General features: G+C 36.2%; 1 protein-coding gene across 1 annotated transcript in view; it reads right to left on the bottom strand.

Moving 5' to 3' along the window:
* Positions 1–22,202, bottom strand: part of RIT2 (Ras-like without CAAX 2) — a 122,856-nt gene that overhangs the window by 22,294 nt on the left and 78,360 nt on the right. The window lies entirely within an intron of this gene.

Below are 22,202 nucleotides of genomic sequence, written 5' to 3'. Positions count from 1 at the left end.
TTAGACTTTCCCTTTTATGGTGAGGAAGCCACAATGACTTGATTCTTAGTTACAGATAATATTTTAATTATCTGAAAAATAATCTAATCTAGAGTGAAGTTCATATTTATTTATACCTTTATGAACATTTATGAAAATAAATACTGTCATGAGATTATATCACAAAATTTGGACCCAGATCTTATTAATATTTCAGATTGCTACCATAAATCCTGAATGTCAGGTGTTATATGCTGACTTTTTTCCATGGACTTTGGTGAAAAAGAAATGACAGGTTTAAAGAGGTTTCAGTTGAATTTTTGTACTCTATGTGGAAAAAATCACCTTCTAAAGTATGGTTCCAATGTTTTTATGAAATTGCTCTAAACTTTGTGGGTAGGTATTTGCATCTTTTGTCACAAGTGATGTATTCAGCAGTGAGAAATAGAAAAGTAGAGTTATAAACCAAAATCAAATGCCTTCATCTAGGTCATAAATAAGCTGCTATATGTTTCTCAGATCATTATCTGAAAAAGGAAATTCCACGGTGATTTCTGGAACATACATAATTAGATTAACTGATAAGGAAAACAAGGGGAGAGGAAGCGGAAAAGAGAAAACGAAATAATTTTTTTAAAGCATAGTTTTGAGATTTCTATATTCTGTAAGTATTTGAAATGTTTTTATGTCTACTTAGGCTAGAAATTCGCATTGCAATCTAAGTCTATGACTTACTTTGCTTTTACAGTTCTAATACTTCTTTTTCATTTATTACTATAACTCAATATGCTTCACTAACATCTAGCCTCTGAGAAAAAGGGAATAGATCATGTCATATTTGTGTAAAAATCCTAAATTTGATTTCAGCTTCCGGATCTGTTCTACTGATACTGTAGGACCAATTTTTAAGGTCATCCTATTCTACACTCTTCTTACCCCATCAAAGTTAGATTCTTGTTGATCTGCACATATATATGCTTGTGCCACACACATTCATAGTTTTCATATGTGTTGAACAGTTATTAACTCTCAAACTCATGGGTTGTATTTTAGTAAAATTCAGTTTTAGAACTTAAGTTTGACTGAGTTCCCACTTAGTTGTTACACTAAGAATTTGGCATAGAGTTCATATGTAGAAATCTTTTTTTATCCTATCACCCTCTGAATACAATTTTAAAGATCTGCTTTGAATCTCAAGGTAAAACATAAATACATACAGAACCAGAGACTAGTACATATTTGGATGAAGATACCTCTTAAAGTCTCAAGGTGGACTTGAAAAAAAAATTTGAAAAAGCTTCACACTGAAGTGCTGGATTGGAAATTTACGGTCTGGTATTTTTCAAAATCTTTGAAGAATGTAAAATTACAAATGGGCCATTTGCAAAGAGTACAATTAATCTACTGTGAACAAAGAGATGGATTTTTTTTGGTTCACAAGGTAAGGAGAAATCTCCTGTTAATCTTGTTAATTTACTGCTATAGTAAGTGTCGTGCATGTCAGTTCATTCCTACAGAGACTAAAGGGATATATGTCTTTGAAATATTTGGTTTGATTTGCCCGTATAAAACAGAATAGGTTCAGATATAAAGTGAGTTAAATGTGGCAGTCACACAAATAGATAAATTATGTGAGGTAACAAGAGCTGAAGACCTGTATCCTGGTTTTCAGCAATGTACATGTAAGGTGCATCCTAGTAGCCTCGACTGAAGTAACAGGAAAAGAATAACTTCAGAAAATGTTGTCTCTGAAGTAAAAACGTTTCTGTTTCAAAGCTTCTGCATGGCTATGATTTTTAAAGGTGTGTAACACAACAGTTTACGTTGATGTCCAGCTGCACAGTTTGCCTGAGTTGGCTACCCTGAATACCCTTCAACACATGAAATAAACAAACATCTTCCTTTGAGAGTTTATACAAAGTAGTACCCCAAGGAATGAAACAGAATGTGAAGAAATTAGATAAAGAAGATGTTATACTAGGTGTACACAGGACACTGACATTTTCAAAGGCTCACTGCATGAGCTTCCCCTTTAGTTTTTATCGTCATGGTGGAAAAAGTGCTGAGATGAACACAGAAAGTTTCTTCTATAAGAGTATCTTTGTTGTGGCCTTTCCCTTAGATAATCTATTTCTCTGTGCAGATTGTGAGGGCAATGCCACAATTTGTCTCACTCAGGTCAATCTGAAACCTGTTCTCTCTTATATATGACTTTTGAGTTTGATCATTAACTGTCTCTCATCCTTTATTTTACATAAATGATAGATTTACATTAGCTCAGCATTCTGCATCACTATTCAGTAACATAACCATTTTTCTTGTCATTTGTTTTCCATGAAGCAAAGCAAAACTGTCAGGATATTACACAAATTTTTTCAAGTCCATTTTGTGAAGTTAAGATTGTGTAATGTTGTTAAGTACTTGTAAGGTACCTAGCACCATATGAGCCAGATATACAAGAAAAAGACAACTAGAAGTCTGTAAACTACGTTTAGAATACTCTGAAAAGTATATCTAATTGTCAAATATAGAAAATAAAAAAGGAGAGTGTGTTCCTCTTTTATAAGAAAAAATAAAAGTCGAAATATATTTTGGTCAAAAAATTATGTACCCTAAGATATAAACATATAGTTGTTAAAATTACCTTTTAAAAAATTTATTTTTCTTATAATTTCCCTCCCTCTATATTTTCTGCTCATCTAAGAGTTTTAAGTTGCTGATGTCACTGGTCAGGCTGGCACTATGATCATGTTTGAGTACGTACACTCTTGGATGGAGATACTTGGTGCTGGAGAGTATTAACATAAGTTATCTGGTTCCAAGAAGTACACTCACTCTTTTGTTTCCGGATTTAACTTGCTGGTACCACATCTCTGCTAATAAGCCTCATTTACAGAACAAAGATGTTTAGGTATATGCTATGTCGGTGGTCACTACTTTCATGCTGTGAAGATACAAGTTAACTTCTCATTAAAAATAATAGTTGCTGCCATCCCTATGATGTATCTTTCCTGTTCTTTTTGTTCTTCTGCAAACTCTGTAAACTTTTCCCTCTGCACATGCACTCCCAAGCCTTACAGACCTTCTTTTTTCTTATGTTGTGCCATCCTTTTCGCTCTGTGGATCCACTGGCTCTTTTTTTCTAATGTATTCTACTTAGTATTGACTACCACCAGTCACATTATTCAATACAATTTAAGTGTTTGATGCACGTAGAACTTCCTCTGCTTCTCTGCTTCCAAACACATGCCGAGCAGACTAGTCATTTGTCACTGTACACCAGCAATCAGCAGCCATCAATTTGCAAGGTAAGGTTTGTTCCTGAATTTTTTGTCTCAGGAATTACATACTTTGAATTCAAGGAGTGTAATTTTTAACTTACAGGAAAGAAACTGAGGAGGGGCCCTTGGGCTAGGAATCTGGTTCCCAGGTATCTCTCTGGAATAAAGAGAGATTTTGATGTTACTATTCATGTGTCTCCTTAGTCAAAGCAGCTTGACTGCATTAATATCTTTCACACTGAATTCTGTGTGAGACAAGGTATTGGTGATTTTTATTTGAGGAGTGTACTGATAATTAACAATATCTGTTTTTTCTACATTTCTACTGGCTACCTGTAGATAAAAAGCTAAAAACAAAGTTAAACATTCCTAGGTTTTGAACTTTTTTTTTCTTTTTGCCATTAAAAACACCATTAACAATCAACACCTTAAAAGCTTTTAAAGCTTAAACCTGAAATTTAAATTCCTATTTTTTTTCAGGAATGCATCTCCCAGGAGATCAGACCATCATTTAATATGAGCAGCTCCTGTGACTGAAATGTTAAATTCTGATGACAGTACTATGAAGTATTAAAGAGAATCCATCTTGTAGGAAACTTGTAGGTATGATAATGAAAAAAAAGATTTCCAATTAATTGTATCAACTCTCTCTATTCTTTTCCCCCCCGGTTAACAGGACACATTGTGAGAGGAAAAGATATACCAAAATAAACAAGCAAATCAATTAATTAATAAATCATCTTGTAAAAATTAAAACTTTATCAAAATTATTAAAATTACTTTTCAATTTTATTACAGTAAAACAATTCAGAGTATTATCTTATTTCACGACTAAAGGTCAACCATGAGAAGCTGAAGCTGTGAGGTTGCTGCATACCCGAAGAATATATTTAATTACTCTGTAAAAGGAACTCCTGTCTCACAGCCTAAATTAAAACTTTTTATCATTAACATTTTTGAGTCATTCATGAACTATCATTTGTGCTTAATGTTAATCCCTTTAAGGGGAACCTCAACATCAGAATTAGTCTCAGAAGCCTTCCTTCCAAGAGAGAGAAGTAAGCCCTTCTAAGGTTGGCTTCATCCCATCACAAGATAAATGTCTAAAACAGTTAAAGGAAATTATGTATAGTACTGTCCTTTTTTTTTTCCCCAGTAAACTACTTTAAAAATTAGCCTTTTATCCCGCTAAGTTATATGATACATAATCAGCAACCCTTGGCTGCAGAGAAATTTTAAGATCTAACCCAATGAATCAGGATTATTGTTCATATCTATTGTAAACAGAGGCAAATCATCATCCCACTTTTCCTTTCTTAATCGTGTAATGCCATCCTTTATGGAATTACATCGAATTCAAATTCACAGCCTTGTTTAGATCCTTAAACTATTATTTTTTTCCCAGAAATACTGTACACAGTAAACAGAGGAGATATACTTTGACATGAAACCTATGGTGAAAACAAATGTTGAGGTTTGGATCAGACTGTATACAGAAACAATTTCTTTTTGTTGCTGTTCTATAGCATAATATAATAAAAATAGCATTAAGTAAAAATAATGTAAATTTCATGTTCATACATATATACACACACCTATATATATCTATTTTTCATCTTTCAATTACTCACATAGAAATCACTTAGTAGAACAACAGGATATGTCTTGACAGAAAAAAAAAAAAGATAGCAGATTTTAGTTTTACAATGCAATCCGGCTTCTCTGATGAACTTCTAAAGTAATCTAGGAAAGACGTGTTCATTAGAGTCTCATTACTTGGCTGGGTAATTACTGTTCGTATCAGAAACACAAATCACAAGAAAGGCTTATTAAAACAACCTATTAAAAATCTCAGACAGACAGACTGCTCTGCAGTATCTGCCACTAAGTCATGTAAACAGTACCAAGGAAATCACAAAAGTGAAAAACCATGTTAAGGTTATTTTGCTGTCTTTCTGCTTGTTAGAACAGGATTTTTTTTTTTTTCCTGCTATTGTGTGTTTCTGAATACCTTGTCCTGTCTAGCGTGGAGTGAATCGAAAGACAGAATATCTATCATCTTCCTACAGCACATGATTTCATGTACTAACAGACTTCAATGGTAGAAACTTTATTCTTCTTGTCAAGTCTCTCTTGGTTTCATCCTCTCACTAACTGACTCTTTTTATTCCTATCTATCTGCCTGCTTTAAACTGATCATAGATAACTACAGTTGATCACTACCCATCACCTCTCCTCCTGCTGACCTAACCATCCTCCTTTCTTGTCCTCCTAAGAGGAACATAGTTCACAACTATAGTTCTGATTCCACAAAGCAGATAAACATTGCTTAATATTAAGGACATACTCTTTATATTTCTTAATATTAAGCAGATATTAAGTATTGTGTATTTGATTCAATGTTAAGGAAATACTTTTCTCTGCCCCTCACCATTTAATTACTAAAACAAGTGTCAGTAATCATGAAATTCAACCAACCTTCACATCTACTGTTCCTCAGCACCATCCCAATGCTTTAGTGGATGAAGAAGAGGCCTGGTACTTGTGAAATCAAACTTTTAACTCATCAACCTAGAATATCTGACCAGAAAATACCAGAGCAGCCTCCTCTGCTTTTGTTCCTGCATAGGAATGACCTAGAGCACAAAGGCGACATTTATAGACATCGTAATGATTTTTCAGTCAAACTTATACCACTGTTGACAGCTTTTAAATGTTTTATCAGTTACATACTAAGATAATGTGGAAGGATACACTTGGTAAATATTTGATGAATGTCATGAGGACAAGGGTAGAGTTACATTTCTAAGAAATTTAAAATTAATCATAGTGTCATAGACTGATTTGGGTTGACAGGGACCTAAAAGATCATCTACTTCCAACCTCTCTGACATGGGCAGGGACATCTCCCAGGTTGGTCAAAGCCCTGTCCAGGGCTGGTCAAAGCCCTTGAACACTTCCAAGGATGAGGCATCCACAACTTATCTGGGCAACCTGTGCCAGTGTCTCACCACCCTTATAGAAAAGAACTTCTTCCTAATGAAAGAGAGTTGTAGGATTTTATTTATCTGAGCACCAATCTTTTATTTGCTAAAAGATTCTAAGGTTTACAAACATGGTCACACAGAACTAAATTTGTGCTGTTACTTTAGGAAGGGAAACGTTATTTTAATCTCACTGGACACTTTAATGCGATTTAAAATGGCTAAGATAGAACACACTCTTCATAATTTCAGCATAAAAGGTTTGCATGGCATTATGCTTATTATAAGCTTAGAGGCAGAATTTTACTGATACACTGTTAGTGTCCTAACAAAAAAAAAAAATAGTAAAATCTAAATATTTAGAATTTTCTTTGTCATTTAAGAGGAACTTTTCTTCTCTACAGCAAAGTGTGGCTCTGATATTTGAAAAATGGATCTTTTCACTTACTAACAGCAGTCATTATTTGTAGATAAAAATGCTTTTAAAAACATCTACAATGGATTAAAATCCTCTCAGTAAAAGCAAAAAATAAGACTCGATGCAGATAGTGTGGAATAAGGTTAAAAATCTCAACATGAGATCAATAAAACAGGATAGAACGTATAAACTCTTGTCCTTAAGTTATAGCTTATATTCATATATCCAACTAGGACTACAGTCTCCTTTTCAGCAGTGTCTGTCCATCAGTTATGTTTGATTGTATGTATAAAAAGCAAATAGTTTAACAAAGAACACCCTTATGCAAAAAAACCAACCCAACAATAAAAGCATTATTTCCGATATCTTAACCTTTATATATAATTTTAGATCCTATTTTACACTCAGTCTTAATGCTGCCACCTATCTGTGCAGTCTTAAGAGAGAAATTAGTAATACTTTCTTTGGTAGATCTTTTAAGATTTTATTAAGTATTTTTGGCTTCATTTTAATAATGCCTGTACTGGTGTTTAGTCTTGTAACCATTCATCCCTGCCACTTGTGGGGATGCATGGGATGGTGTTCTCCAGATAAAAGTCAAGAAAGAAAATCCCCTTGCCATCCTTGCTTGACTTACTTATCCTCTCATCATCATTCACAAAGAGTGGAGAGTGTGCCTACTGACAGTGATCTTCATTTCTTGTGAAGGAAGCAAACCTGCTCAGGAAAATGTCACCTCATTTTGACACTATTCATTTTGTCTCCTCTGCTTGCCCTCTTTAAAGAGCGAGTAAACTCAGAAAGGGAATGGCCTCCACAGATTCACCAACACCATTGACAGAGGTATGGTTTCTGTTTCTGAGGACAGTCAAATTGGTCTCCAGGATTGAGGAAAAAACAATAAAATAAATGTACATATATACTCAGGTTGTGGGAAGTCAGGTTGTTGGAGAGAGATACGTATCTCCTGGATAATCATCTCTGTTGACGAACAGATTTAACACCAGCACTAAACTTTTCTTCCTCAGTCCCAGGGTAAGACAAGGAATTCCTAAGGCTCCTTGCATTGCCTCTTGGGCCCATGACTAATATAGAAAGGCACTTGAAAGATGTCACAGTTAAAGAGACCCAAAAATGTTAGGAAGGACGAATGTTCTGTGCCTTGGGGACCTGAAGAAGAAAGTTTGTTTGAGCTGTCTCTGTATCCGGCTGCAGAGGAAAAAAAAATTGTCTGCAAGTTGTTGTTCAGGAGGTAGACATTAAATTTCATCACAAATGGTATTTTGCAATAATTATTGGACTAACTTGAGCAGTTGCTGTATATAGTGCCCATGGTTGGAATTAAAAAGAGACAAATTAAAATGAAAAGCTGACTCTTGGCCAAAGCTGAAGGGATGCTGCTGATACCATCTGCTAGTGCAGCCCACAGGAACTAGGAAAACACAGAATTAGCTTTATGTGAGGAATTACGTTTCATCTGCTTTTTAGGGAAGATTAACTGGAGCCTGTTGTCCAATCACAGTATTAGTATCCATTTAATATTTCTTCTGATTTTACTAGATGTGCTTTAAATCTCTTTTGAGAAGTGTAAATGTTTTATCCAAAACACACAACTTTAGCTACATTGAAAAACTAGGTGAAATGATAATCATAACTGGTTTTCTTGAACATTTTCCATGTGTGCTGCTAATGATCAGGTCCTAGGACACAAAGATTTTTAAGAAAATTTTCTTTTGCTGATTTAAATGTTGCTTTTTCTCTAGTAAGCAGCATAAAAACAGACTTACAGTATACAAAAGGATACAAAGAAAAATCATAATATCATAGAACGGTTTAGGTTGAAAAAGACCTTTAATATCAGTGAGTCCATCCATTAACCTAACACAGTCATGTCCACCACGGAGCCATGTCCCCAAGCACCACATCTACATGTCTTATAAATACCTCCAAGGGTGGTGACTCCAATACTTCTCTGGACAGTTTGTTCCAGTGCTTGCCAACCCTTTCTATCAAGGAATTTTTCCTAATGTTCAATCTAAACCTTCCCTGGCACAACCTAAGGCCATTTCTTCTTGTCCAGTTGCTTGTTACTCGGGACAAGAGACTCATCCTCATCTCAGTACAACATCCTTTCAGGTAACTGTAGAGAGTGAGAAGGTCTCCCCTAAGTCTCCTTTTCTCCAGGCTAAACACCCCAGTTCCCTCAGCCACTTCTCAGAAGATTTATTCTCTGGATCCTTCACCACTTTCGTTTCTTTTCTTTGGACACGTTTGAACACCTCAATGTTGAGGGACATAAAACTGAAAGGAAGATCATAGATGCAGCCTCACCAGTGCCGAGTACAGGAGAACAATCATTTCCCTGGTCCTGTTGGATGCACTAATCCTGATACAGACCAGGATGCCATTGACCTTCTTGGCCACTTGAGCACATTGCTTGTACTTGTTCAGCTGGCTACCCACCAGGACCTCCAGGTTTCTGCTGGGTAGCTGTCCAGTCAGTCCTCCGGAGCCTGTAATGCTGCCTGGAGTTGTGCACCAAGGGCAGAACCTGGTACTTGGCCTGGTTGAACCTTGTACAATTGTCCTCATATTATTGATTTAGCCTGTCCAGGTGTCTCTGTAGAGCCTTTCCAACCTCAAGATGATCAACATTCCTGTCTAATTTGGTATCATCTGCAAATATATTGGTGGTGCACTTGATCCTTTTGTCCAGATCATTGATGAAGATATTAAACAGAATTACCCTCAACACTGTGCCCTGAGGAACACCACTGGTGACCATCCACCAGCTGGATTTCACTCCATTCACCACCACTCTTTGGGCACAGCCATCTAGCCAGTTTCTTATGGAACAACTTTGATACTTGGGGATTCGGATGTGGCATCCTGTGCCTGCTGCAGAAAGAGTAACGGTAATCTGAGAGGGAATAGAAAACATCCTTCAATCGTCTTGGAGCCCAGCAGAACATTAATACAAAAAAGGTATGATATAAACAGAACAAAATTTCTTTAGCTATACCTGTGAGATAAGTGGAGGGTGTGGTCGGAAGTGTTTTTTTCACTGGTATTATTACTGAAGACGTAAAATGAACTGTGTATCAACAGAACATTTCCAACTAAATACCTAGTGCTGAGCCTGAATCCCAAAGTGGCGGATTCTCCGTCCAGTGGCTCAGTGATAAAAACGGATCCTGATTTAGGAGCTCAGTTAGCTACTGTCCTTGACTATAGCACCTGCAGAAAAGCTTCTATGTAGTTTGACTCCGAAGATGAACAGAGAGTGGGGAAAGTTTATAACATTCAGTGGTGAGATTTATGTTTTCCTAACTGTGCTAATATCATGCAGTTACCAAAAAAAGCAACTGACACAAGGTAAAGTGAGAGTTAGGCTTTTTATATCAGTCATTGCCAGATGCTGGCTTCTCAGCTAAACGTGAGTTCCTGCTAACTCTGCATCTGATTTTGTTAACTGCAACAGCAGTAAGGATGCACTTTTCTTCCAGAGATGGGGCCCTAAGGCTCGTTTTATTATTCCCTCTGTGATGTTTTTCTTCAAAATTGAAATCTTTACTTAAAGGTAAATTCCCTTCTTTTTATCTATGTAGGATGGGAAGGGGTTTCAAAATCACGTTTCAGTGTTTTCTATCAGGGAATGCCCTGAGTCTTTACGGACCATGGGATAAAGAAGCCACATAACCTCTGCATTATTTACCTTGAATAAGATGTAGAAACACCAGCCATGTTGGCATGGAGAAAATAGTTTTTAGTGAAAAACAGAGTAATTATTTTTAGAATCACTTTATGATTATTTAGATAAAAATCCCACAAGGAATTACTGTGTGTTCTACAAAAGGGCTTTATCCCCAGTACACTAAATTTTAAAGTAGAGGAGGATAGGTACTGAATGAGGGTATATTCACTAAAGGAACTGAGGTCTAAAAGAAAGGATTATGTCAAGAATAAGATAAATTCATGTCTTCAGTGAAGTCAGCTGCCAAAATTGCAAATTATGAATAAACCAGCACAGCAGAGTTTTTCTCTACATTCTCATTATCAGAGGACCTCTAGCAATTAGAAGCAGGCTCCAGAATTTCTTGCTGTATGAAGAGGACTACATCTCTGGTAATTACTAACCCCCTGATTCATCACTAACAAAAAAATGCACTTGTTAGTGATTTTGTTCTCACTGCTCTGCATCCAGTCAGGATTTTGCTGTTATCCACAAAGCATATTTACTTAATGTACAAGCTTTAGGATTAATATCTTTTTGCTATTTTATGGACAATAGATTGGTTTTGGTTTAATTATTAACAGAAAAAGCACCATAGAGACTAAGACTCATGCTGAATCAAAGTCTTTATATTGTAAATTATTTCCAATGTACTGACTTCCTGAATTTCCATTAAACAAGAAATGACTCTTGTAAATGAAACTATTTACCGTGCCAATTACTAACACTATGATAGCTTATTTCAGATTCTGTTAATCAGAGAAAATGTAACCTTGAGTTTTATTCTCTGGTCTGGAAACTAATTTAAAAAGTGGCCAGAAATTTCTTATTTCTCTTCTTTTGAATCTATTCCAGAAGCTGCATAAAATTATATAACAATCTAAGCATTAAACAGGTAGATAATAACTGACATTTCAGAGTTATAAATCAGATAATTTTATATCTCCGTAGATTTATTAATCTGAAAAAAAAATAATTTGAAGCAGTGGGATTTTAATAATGATATTCATATTAAATTATTTTCTGAAGTTAACCTCTTGCTAACACTACTCTAAATCTTAGGGGTTTATTATTTTTTTCATAGTTACATAGGAAATTTTCTTTAAAAAAATCTTTAAGAATCACACAAATTCAATGTTGCTATTTCAAGAATAAGGTACACCGCTGTTTCATGGACTGTCTGCTATTTTAAGTACATGAAATATTTGAAACAGATACTTCCTATGACACCGTGCAAATGTCAAGTGTGAAATATAGGTTCAATTTAACCCATTTTTTTTCTTCACTGGGGCTAGGTTTTCTCCTCATGAATTCAGCTTTCAGTATGTTCTTATTTTGACTTCACGCACAGCCAAAAGCAAAGGTTGATGTATGAGTAGCATTTTGCCAGAAGCAGCCCTAGGCAGTACCACAACACATTGAAATCATAATTTCTCCTGTTCCTTCTCTGCTTTCAGGAGTTGTAATTTGTTGGTCATTTACAATGATATTAAACTGTTTTACCTTTTCTACATTTGCATTTAGCACCTCAAGCTCTCTACACTCTATATTGGAGTCACAGATTAGTTTTAAACTTATTTCCAGGATACTCTTCATATCTGGGAAAAAAAAAAAAAAAAGAGCTCTATTTACTTTATGCTACAGAGACAGAAATGAAATTCCTATCATTTCTCAGTGAATGTCATGATGGGACATGTAGCCTGATTAGCCTCCTCTGACAAGGCTTGGAGTGTGAAGTGTCCTTTACCATCAAACAAGTACTATGTATGAAATTTTTTTTTTATTTTTTTGCCAAAATTTGTTAGTGTTTCACCCAGGATCTTCTCCCTACTGTCTCATGTTTTCGGTTTTTTGTTTGGGTTTTTTTTTCCACTCCATGTATGTTTTACAGGAATAGGGAAAAGGTGAATATAATAGTACTTCCAAACAAATTTTGGGCTTAAGACATCATAGTAAGTTTCTTAGTTTATATTTTCTATAAATGCTATTGCTGAAGCAGCCAGATTTTCATCCCTTGAACCAGAACTCTAGAACCAGTAAAATACTCTGATTCATTTTCAAGCTTTGTTGTATTTTCTGTCTTATATGTTTCTTGGCCAAATATTCAGACTATACTGGTTTTAAATAACCATCTACTTAAGTAAAAGTCTTGTGGAACTCCATAAAAAATATACAGAATTAATGCTAAGTCATAGAAGCCAAATGAAGAATTGAACCAAATATATTCAAGACACATTCTCCTTTTCTGGTATCACGAAACAGTTTCCAGACATTAAGAAAAAAAAATGTTTTTGTAACAGTTTAATTACTCTGATGCCATTTTATAAATAAAAGCAAACAAGACAAGTCTGTCACTGAATTTAGAAAAGTTGACCAAGAGTGAAGGAAAAGTACATGAACATTTTTGAATTACTCTTATTTTCATGGACCTGATAGTGACTCTGGCTTCTATGGCGAATTAATGAAAATGCTTGGTATCATGTGGAAACTGTCTGAAAGGGAGTTGGAATTCTCTGAAAATGATTTCTTTTCCCCTGACACACTGTCTAAGATGAAAAATTACCAATTTCAGAATATCTGTTTTCTAATTTAGTGTCTGAATCTAAGAGAGGTAATTAAGATCGATAATCCCTATCACTGCTCACAAACACATGATAATGTCTGTCTCATTTTAATCCTTTTGCATTTGAAACCTTTCCAACCTCGAGGAGTCATGACAGCAGGTAATGCATAATCTGCATTCATGTGTTCTGTTCAATATTGTAGCAGCTAAAGCCACAGTGAAGAGATTTCTTTTTTTCAATTTTGAAGAGAGGTGGCTTATTTTAATGTTGTATTTGTTGAATGCAATGAACTATGGAGAAAAGTAACAAAGGTGTTAAAGAGAGAGATAGACCTTGTGCTGAGGGACATGGGCTAGTGCCTTTGATAGGGCTAGGGTAAAGGCTTGACAAGATGGTCTTGAAAGTTGCTACCAACCAAAACTGTTCTGTGATTCTATGATGATTCTAGGATCCCATGAAAGGCTTCATTTGAAGCCAGTGTTGAAGTTGCCCAATCCATGTTCAGTAAAGAAGTGGTTAGAAGAGTAGATGATTTTGGAGAATGATGTGACACTTAAAAGATCAGGGAAGTCTCAAAGCCATTGCGCTGTAAACTGACCTAGTATTCTTCAGGCTGTTCTCAGTGGCACAGTTTTGTTACATGTTTTGCCCAGGACTACACTAACAAAAAAGCTGTCCAGTATTTTATGAAGGCATCTGAATATCTTAAAAGGATTAATCTTCTCTCTCTTCACCCCTTGCGCCTGTTCGCTGGGTGTTATGGAAATGGTCCTTTAACTGTGGATGGAGGGGCAGTATGAATTACACATCTAACATGATCAGATATTTAAAAAAAACCCCTTAAAACTTGCATATACTTTTTTAGATACTAATATCTTTCAGAAAAACCTCTCAGTTGGAAGCCTGAGTTTTGCTGTATGACAGCTTTTTAAAAAGGGTGCTGTACTATGCAAATTACTTCAAATGTTATCCGTAGTTAAAAAAAAGAGTCATGATCCAAGTAAAATAGGTCATAGTTGAGTCATAACAGCTTATTGGGATACAACACTGGACTTCATGACAATTATCACAACATTATAAATGCCATATGACAGTTACTTTATAAATTGTCACATATTATATTCATGGAATATTACATTACAAATTTTCACCAGGTTTTCTCCCTACCTGAATGGGACAAAATTGTAAGTTACATGTTATTGCACCATAAAATAGAACTACTGTAAAGGGTACTGAAATAATTTACAACAGATTCTCAAGAACATCCATTTCGTACATTGGGTTGTTGCATGTTTTTAGTTCTAGTAGAAATGCCTCAGGTCTGATAGATGTGTTTAATACTTTGATAACTTAGGTATGCATCCTTGTATTGAATGGCAACTAGCTGATGTCATACTAGATGTAGTATCTCTGAAAAAATGCTCTTGACATGTTTGACATAAATTAGTTATATAAAAGGCATCATTGCTAAACTGTCTGAACATAAAACAGAGTTCACTTAATATTGCTGAATGAGTTGATCAGGTAAAAGTCCTCTAGCTGTCCTTATTCCATCAGTAAACACAACTAGAGGAAGAAATATAAGGAGACACCAAGGAAAATGCATTATCACTTCCAGCTGAGCAGAACTTAGTGGATCTGATACAGGGTCATGTTCAGAAGTGCTTAAAATGAATGGCAGTTTTGACTAAATAGGAGTAATCAGACTCTTTAGCACTTAGCTATATGAAACTCACAGGTAAGGCTAAATAGAAATATTTTCTAAGCAAAATCTAGATTTCTGTAGTGTGATCATGACTGTCAGAAAATCCTACAAGTAAAAGAGCCTCATTTCGCCCCTGCAATAAGACAGCATGAAAGTGTGGCTGAATCAGTTCATCTGGGAAGAAGGGAAAGGGGGTGAATATTTAAAAATACGTCACAAATTGAATTATATCTCTTAAGTCTGTCCACCTGAAAGTTATGAATCAATTCTCAAAGCGTTCTCTAGCTTCCTTTTATACTTAAGAAAAGAGGTAGACACCCCTGGGCCATGTGTCTCGAATCTCTAATTTTAAAATGTTTGGATTGTTCTCTGAATGTGTTTATTGAATACAAAAGAAAAAAAAAAAGGTCTACACACAATACATTTATTTAGAAACTTGTTTTTAACCTTCTTAAGTGTAGTGGGATGAATCTCACCTTGAGTGCTTTAAAGTTGCTTTCTTGATATGACAAAAGTGTAAGATAATTTAACTAATAAAAGACAATGCAGTAAAAGTGCATTTTGTAAATGTCCAGAGTTAGCCACTATCTTTAGTAACTGATTGCTGAAATAGTTTCCACTTTGTGACTCCATCCTAATTCTAAGAGAAGTTACTAACTGCTGGCCTCAGCCACACTGGCTGATTCTCAGCTCCCTTCAAGTATTACTACAGCCAGGATGTCAGCTGATGTTGTATAGAAGCACAATAACTGTAAAACATTTTCAGTATAATAAAACCTGTTTTGTTTTGTAGAAGACATTTTATTCCTTTGAGTAGCTGTTAGCATGCACTTATTCATAGAATTATAGTATCATAGAATCATTCACGTTGGAAAAGATACTTGGGATCATTGAGTTCAACCCTACTCCACAAATCTCACCCCTAAACCATATCCACCAACACCACATCTAACAACCTTTAAACACTTCCAGGGATGGTGACTCAACCACTTCCTGGGCAGCCTATTCCAGTGTCTGACTACTCTTTCTGTGAAAAAAATAAATTTCCTAATCTCCAGTCTAAACCTACCCTGTTGCAGTTTGAAGTCACTCCCTCTTGTTCTATCACTCATTACTTATGACGAGGGACCAGCACTAACCTCTCTACAATGTCCTTTCAAGTAGTTCTAGAGAGTAATGAGGTATCTCTATTCATCTATGCCCTCTTTCTACTTTTTTTTTTAACCTAAGTTTCTGAAGTTTCTGCTTTTCTGTCTTTCTTCTGAGGACTAGTATTATCATGGACATCAGGACTCATCAAGTCCCTACCCTAAACTTAAGTAGTAGCGTCTGACAGCTGGGCAAAATAGAAAATGTCCAGATTCTGTGATTCTGGCACACTACACTGAACAACGTGTTACCTCTGGCTCATATATTTAACACCAGAAATCATGTTATTTTCTGCAAAATATCCCATAGGCATATTTGGTTTGTTTCCATGGAAGACTGTTATGTAATAGCTGACAAGGCATATTCAGAGAGCTAATGAAAAGAGTCATGCACTAATTCTTTGAAATAGCAAGGCTAACATCAGTTCTAGTCTGGAAAACATGTAGCTGTGGGCAAAATTTCAAGTTAATGTGCTCTTTGAAGAAGAGTTTCATTGTTCTTTAGCAACTGAAATTATCTGTTTGGCTTTAGAGCTACTCTCCCAGGGGATCAGAAAAATGGCTTCTCATGCACCGTTGGTTCACAGCAAAACTACTTTAAGACAGGCAAGTCATAGGAAAAATCAAATGGCTAGTTTATTCTTAGGACTAGAATATCTGAACTATATGTATCATGGTTCGTCTTTCTTTGCTTTACTTCATACATGGTAAGAGCAGTACATATCTGAACTGACTTTCACAGATTTTCTAAGAGGATATGACATTTTGGCCTTCCTCAAGAAACACATTCCCATATGATTTGTCATGTCCAAGAGATATACAAAAGGCATGACACGGCCTTAAAGGACAAATTAGAAAGAACTCAGTTTGATTGACAAGAGGAAAGAAGCTTTTTTTTGCCCGACCCATGTCAAGTATGGACAAAAAGACAACGTAAAGGTCAGTGGGAACAACAGCCGTGGGGAATTTCAGACTTCCAAAGATGAAGCCTTATGGTCAGTAGTTGTGATGTCTGTAAAGCCTGAAATGACTGAAACACTTTCTGAAATTAATTTTACACTAAGTAAAGACTCAAGTGTCTAACATGTTTCAACACATTTTCTGTAGACTTTTTGACTATGTATCATTAATGACATTTCAGGCTAAAGTTTACTTACTGAAAAAAAATCATATACTTAATTTTCCTTTGTGACAAGCAGATATCTTTTACAATGGGTAATTTTAGAATTGTGCCTCCTAATTTACAGAGATGGATTGAATTTTCCCATAAACATGTCCTAAGTGCTTAGTCAGTCATTAAGCCACCAATATTATTGCTACGAACAGCTTGAAGAAGGGGACAATTAGAATTTCATTTGCTTCAGAAATTACATGAACATATTCATAGCTTAGATTTAGATAAAATAGAATCCAGAGAATAAAAAAGTATATATTTTATACTAAAATAAAAGGCGTTTGGGGGGATTGGAGCAGTTTGGGGTGATATTTCAGTTGTGCATGTACGATGAAATGCAAATGTCCTTCGTATGTGTGGGCTTGAAAATTGACTCAAATACAGAAGTCTACAAAAAAGCAAAATACTGGCTGGTCAGTTCTACTGCCTCCAAAATTGTCTGTCTGAATGTCACCCACATTTATTGCAATTTGATTACCGAATCAAGTCTACTACTTCTTATCATAACTTCTGTGGCTGTGTCATCTCAAAGACAAACTCACTGGATTCGACCCCTGGTATGCTAGGTTCTGTGAATGTGAATTGGAAGATGCAACCTCTCCCTAGAGGAACAACTCAAGATTCAATTCCAGACGTAGCAGACAAGTGTAACAAACAATAAGCCTGTCACACAGGTTCATCTTTAATTATTTGCTTGCAGAGTGCAATAATTCATTGTGGATCCACACTTCAGCCGTAAATTAGTACTCCCACTCCCTGTGCTGGCTCAGCTACTATAAGACCAGAATTAAAGTTCTGACCCATATTTTCAAACATATTTCCATCCTACTCACACCAATAGCTTCTACAGGAAGGTGAGTTCATTATGCATTCTGAAGAGGAGATGTAATCTGAGTTACAGTCGATCAGTGTCCCAAAGGGAAATGAATAAAACCAATCTTCCTATGTTGCATTCTTTTCACTAATTATATCCATTTTTGATTTTACCTAGAAAAAAAATGTATATCATATTCTTGAAGACTAGCATACACTATCAACACAAATAAAGGTACCTCAGACAACCGACAAAGTTGAAGGTTCTTTGCAGCTTGTAAACAATTTAAATATTGCATGACATGGAAAAAGGCACAAAAAAGGAAATCAATTCCAAAACTGAAAATGAGAAAAACAAAATCCCAATAAACTAAATTAACAAAAATCAAGAAGGGCAAGTTTGTACCAGTGACCTTAGCTGACCTACATTAGATGGTAATTACTACGCAATCAATAGTCCTTATGCATAACTACAGACACAAATGGTCAATGGAAAGTGATAAAAGAATGGTGATCAATAAACATTATGGTCTTGCATACAATTGTCCGAGAAGTGAGGGGAAATATATTACTTTTTTACTTTGGAAAGCCAATATTTGAATCAAGATTTATCAAAGTTTGGAATTTGAGTAATTTCCACAGTATGCTACCATTCTTTTTAAAATCCTTGCTATACAACCAAGTTAATACTTAGACATTGGAGATCATAATTGAATCAAAAGGTTGTTTCTTTGTCAGGACAACAGAAAAGAGAGAAGCAAGGCCGTAAGCTTGAGAGGTTTTGTTATATGCTGAACCTCCAGTTGATGTCAGATATACAATTTCAGGGGTGTAAACCAAAGTGTAATGAAATATCTGATGAAGGGGAGAAAGAAACTCTTTTATTTGATCCAAGTAATCTTGAATCTAGCCCTGGGTGAAAAACCGACTATAAAAAAATTATTTAGTGTTATTCCCTGATCACTACTAGCAAATCAGTTATGAGTAGTCCTTTGGAGTTGTACTTTATATTTCAGTAAATGTTCCTCATTTGTAATTTTTGCAGTCTAATTTACATTCACTGGGAGACAGCAGTCAGTCAGCTATGTAATATAAAACACATTTACCACAGCTTCACACATATATACTCCTCCTCCTCCTGCAGTCAAAGAACGTTAATGAAAATTATTCCCAGGACATGGTTTCTACAGAGAGCGCATGAATTTTTATACAGACAATGTTTAACTATTCCTTGTGATCTTGGCTAAGATTCACTCTAAAGTGTGTGCTTGATCAGAATTAAAAATAGAATCCCAAAGTATTCACATGAAAGAACTATGATTTTGGTAATTCAGAATTGGATTAGGAAGCTCTTTCTCACAAAAACCCAACAGTCTTAGTGTTGTAGAAATATGGTAATCTGTCTAACAGAACTTCCTAAAACCAGTTTGTGTATACTGTCTTGAGAGGTGTTTAGACGATTTCAAACAGAAACACTGATTTAAATGGAGATCAACTTCTTGATTCCCTCAAAAAAGTATTTTTAGAAGTATTTTACCTGTTCTAATATTAATTACAGATAGTAGTATAAATTACAATTCTATTGCTAATGCTGCTTTTAGACCTCATCCCTCTGGATGCCCAGAGTATATTACCCTGATTTTTCAGTGGTATCAATAACATATTCCGTGTTCGAGTTGGTGAATGCTGATCCACCACTGTGTTTCCAAGAGCTTCATCAAGATTAGTTATCTGTGTAAGTGCTATTGAATTAAAGTTACAAGAAGTATCAAACATAGCAAAGTTATCTTCCTTCTCCTCTCTTTTTCTACATATTTCTCACTAAGTAGGATTGTCCGGGATCGTTTCGTCAAAATGGATGAATTTGGAATTCAGAATACAACAACTCCTTTGATTGCTGTCCCCCCATGCCTTTTGCTTTCCCATGATTAATTTGCTATTATGAATAGTCAGTTTACATCTGGACTTGAAGCTTGGAGTGACACCAGCCTCTGAATCATTTTACCCTGGGGAAGAGATGTTGTCTGTTCCGCCATTAACCACATTATCTAAATTGCTTGAGAATGTTTATGCACAGCTAATGGATTGTATTGTAAGGAGAAATGTTTTGGCTAGACATAAATCTGGTTTTAGATCTCATTCCATGATAAATATGTTAATAGCCTTTATGTAAGTTTTGTTTGTACCTTAACACAGTGCACAACTGCAAGAAGTATTGTCAGTGACAGATAGTATCTTTATAACATTAGATTTAGATGATTGTTGCCATTCATTAAAACACAATAAATTTTCCTCCTGTGCTATTGCCTTGTCTGGGGTTGAATAAAGACATTATAATGTACTTTCCTGGGTAGGGCTGCAAGACTAGTTACTGGTGGTTCTCCTTGGAATAACTGTATTCCTGAAACTGATTGACCACAGTTTGTGTACATCAGTTCTGTGACTTTTACTCAGTAAAACAGAACTTAGTTCTGCAAACCCAATGAGACTCCTCCCATGAGTGGCTTCAGATACCTTATCCATTCAATTTACTCTCTCCAGTTAAAAATTGGCAAAGGTTTGTGTGAAAGCAACATAGGCATTTGAAGTCCTTTAAGTAGCTCATCAAAAGATGTGCAACTCTTTAAGGAAATATTCCTCTTCTTGTGTTACTTATTCCAAAGGTAAACAGTCCTTTTAGTGCTTGCAAGGTATCTCCAGTGCATAAGTTCAGTTCTGCTGGTGGAGAGGACCTGTCAGTTCTTTAGATAAAGCACTTCTTAATTAAGAAGGACAGATTTGCATGAACCATGCAGTTGGCCTCAGAGCCAGAGAACAGTACTTCTCTGATACAGTTGAGCTCTTTATCCCTCACTGTGGAAGGTGATGCTTCCAGCACTGGCATTCCCAGTTTTAGATTAGAGTATGACTTCTATTATATTTATTGATTAAAATTACATTTTATGTGTATGTGTATGTATATTTAAAATATACATTATATACACATTCTACCATTTGTCTATTCCACCCTGAATTTCACATGTGTGTGTTATAGAATCATAAAATCATTCAAGTTGAAAAAGATCCTTGGGATCATCAAGTCCAACCATTAACCCTGCTCTATGAAGCTTACCCCTGAACCATATCCACCAACATGACGTCTAAATGACCTTTAAACACATCCAGGAGAGGTGAAACAACCCCCCCCCTGGGCAGCCTATTCCAATGTCTGACTACTCTTTCTGCGAAAAAAAAACTTCCTAATGTCCAGTCTAAACCTACCCTGTTGCAGTTTGAAGCCATTCCCTCTTGTTCTGTCATTCATTACTTATGAGAAGAGACCAACACCAACATCTCTACAATGTTCTTTCAAATAGTTGTAGAGAGTGAAGTCTCCCCTTCGCTACCTCTTCTTCAAACTTAACAGCCCCAGCTCCTTCCATTGTTCTTCATATGATTTATTCTCCAAGCCCTTCACCAGCTTCATTGCCTTCCTCTGCACTGACCCCAGCACCTCGATATCTCACCTGTATTGAGGTGCCCAAAACTGGACACAATACTCAAGGCTTGGCCTCATCGGTGATGAGTGTGAGGGGGCAATCACCTCCTTACTCCTGTTGGTCACACTATTTCTAATACAGGCCAGGATGCCATTGGCCTTCTTGACCACCTGGGCACACTGCTGGCTCGTATTCAGTAACTTGTCAGTTAGAATCTCCAGTTCCCTTTCTGCCAGACAGCTTTCCAGCCACCCTTCCGCAAGCCTGTAGCGATGCATGGGGTTGTTGCGGCCCAAGTGCAGGACCTGGCACTTGGCCTTGTTGAAGCTCATACCATTAACATTGGCCTATAGATCTAATCTATCCAAGTCTCTCTGTAGGGCCTCCCTACCCTCGTGCAGATCATCACTCCCACCTAACTTGATGTCATCTGCAACCTTACTGATGATACACTCTATGTCCTTATTAAGATCTTCAGTAAAGCTGTTAAATAGAAGTGGTCACAACACTGATCCCTGAGGAGCACCACTCGTGACTGGCCACCAGCTGGATTTAACTCCATTGACTACCATTCTTTGGACTCATCTATCCAGCCAGTGCTTTATCCAGCAGATCATATGCTCATCCAAGCCATGAGCAGCCGGTTTTCTAAGAGAATTTATTGAGGAACAATGTCAAAGGCTGTTTGAAAGTCTTCGGAGACAATATCCACAGTCTTTTGCTCATCCAATATTAGGGTCATCTTGTTATAGGAGATCAGGTTTGTTAGGCAGGACCTGCCTTTTGTAAACTCATGTTGACTGGGTCTGATCCCCTGGTTGCCCTCTATATGATGTGCAATGGCACTCAAGATGATCTGCTTCATGACCCTTCGTGGTACCGAGATCAGACTGAGAGGTCTATAGTTTCCCAGATCTTCTTTTC

This window comes from Apaloderma vittatum, unplaced genomic scaffold, assembly GCF_000703405.1.
Source record: "Apaloderma vittatum isolate BGI_N311 unplaced genomic scaffold, ASM70340v1 scaffold734, whole genome shotgun sequence".
Lineage (NCBI taxonomy): Eukaryota > Metazoa > Chordata > Aves > Trogoniformes > Trogonidae > Apaloderma > Apaloderma vittatum.
This window is presented reverse-complemented; position numbering and strand designations above follow the sequence as displayed.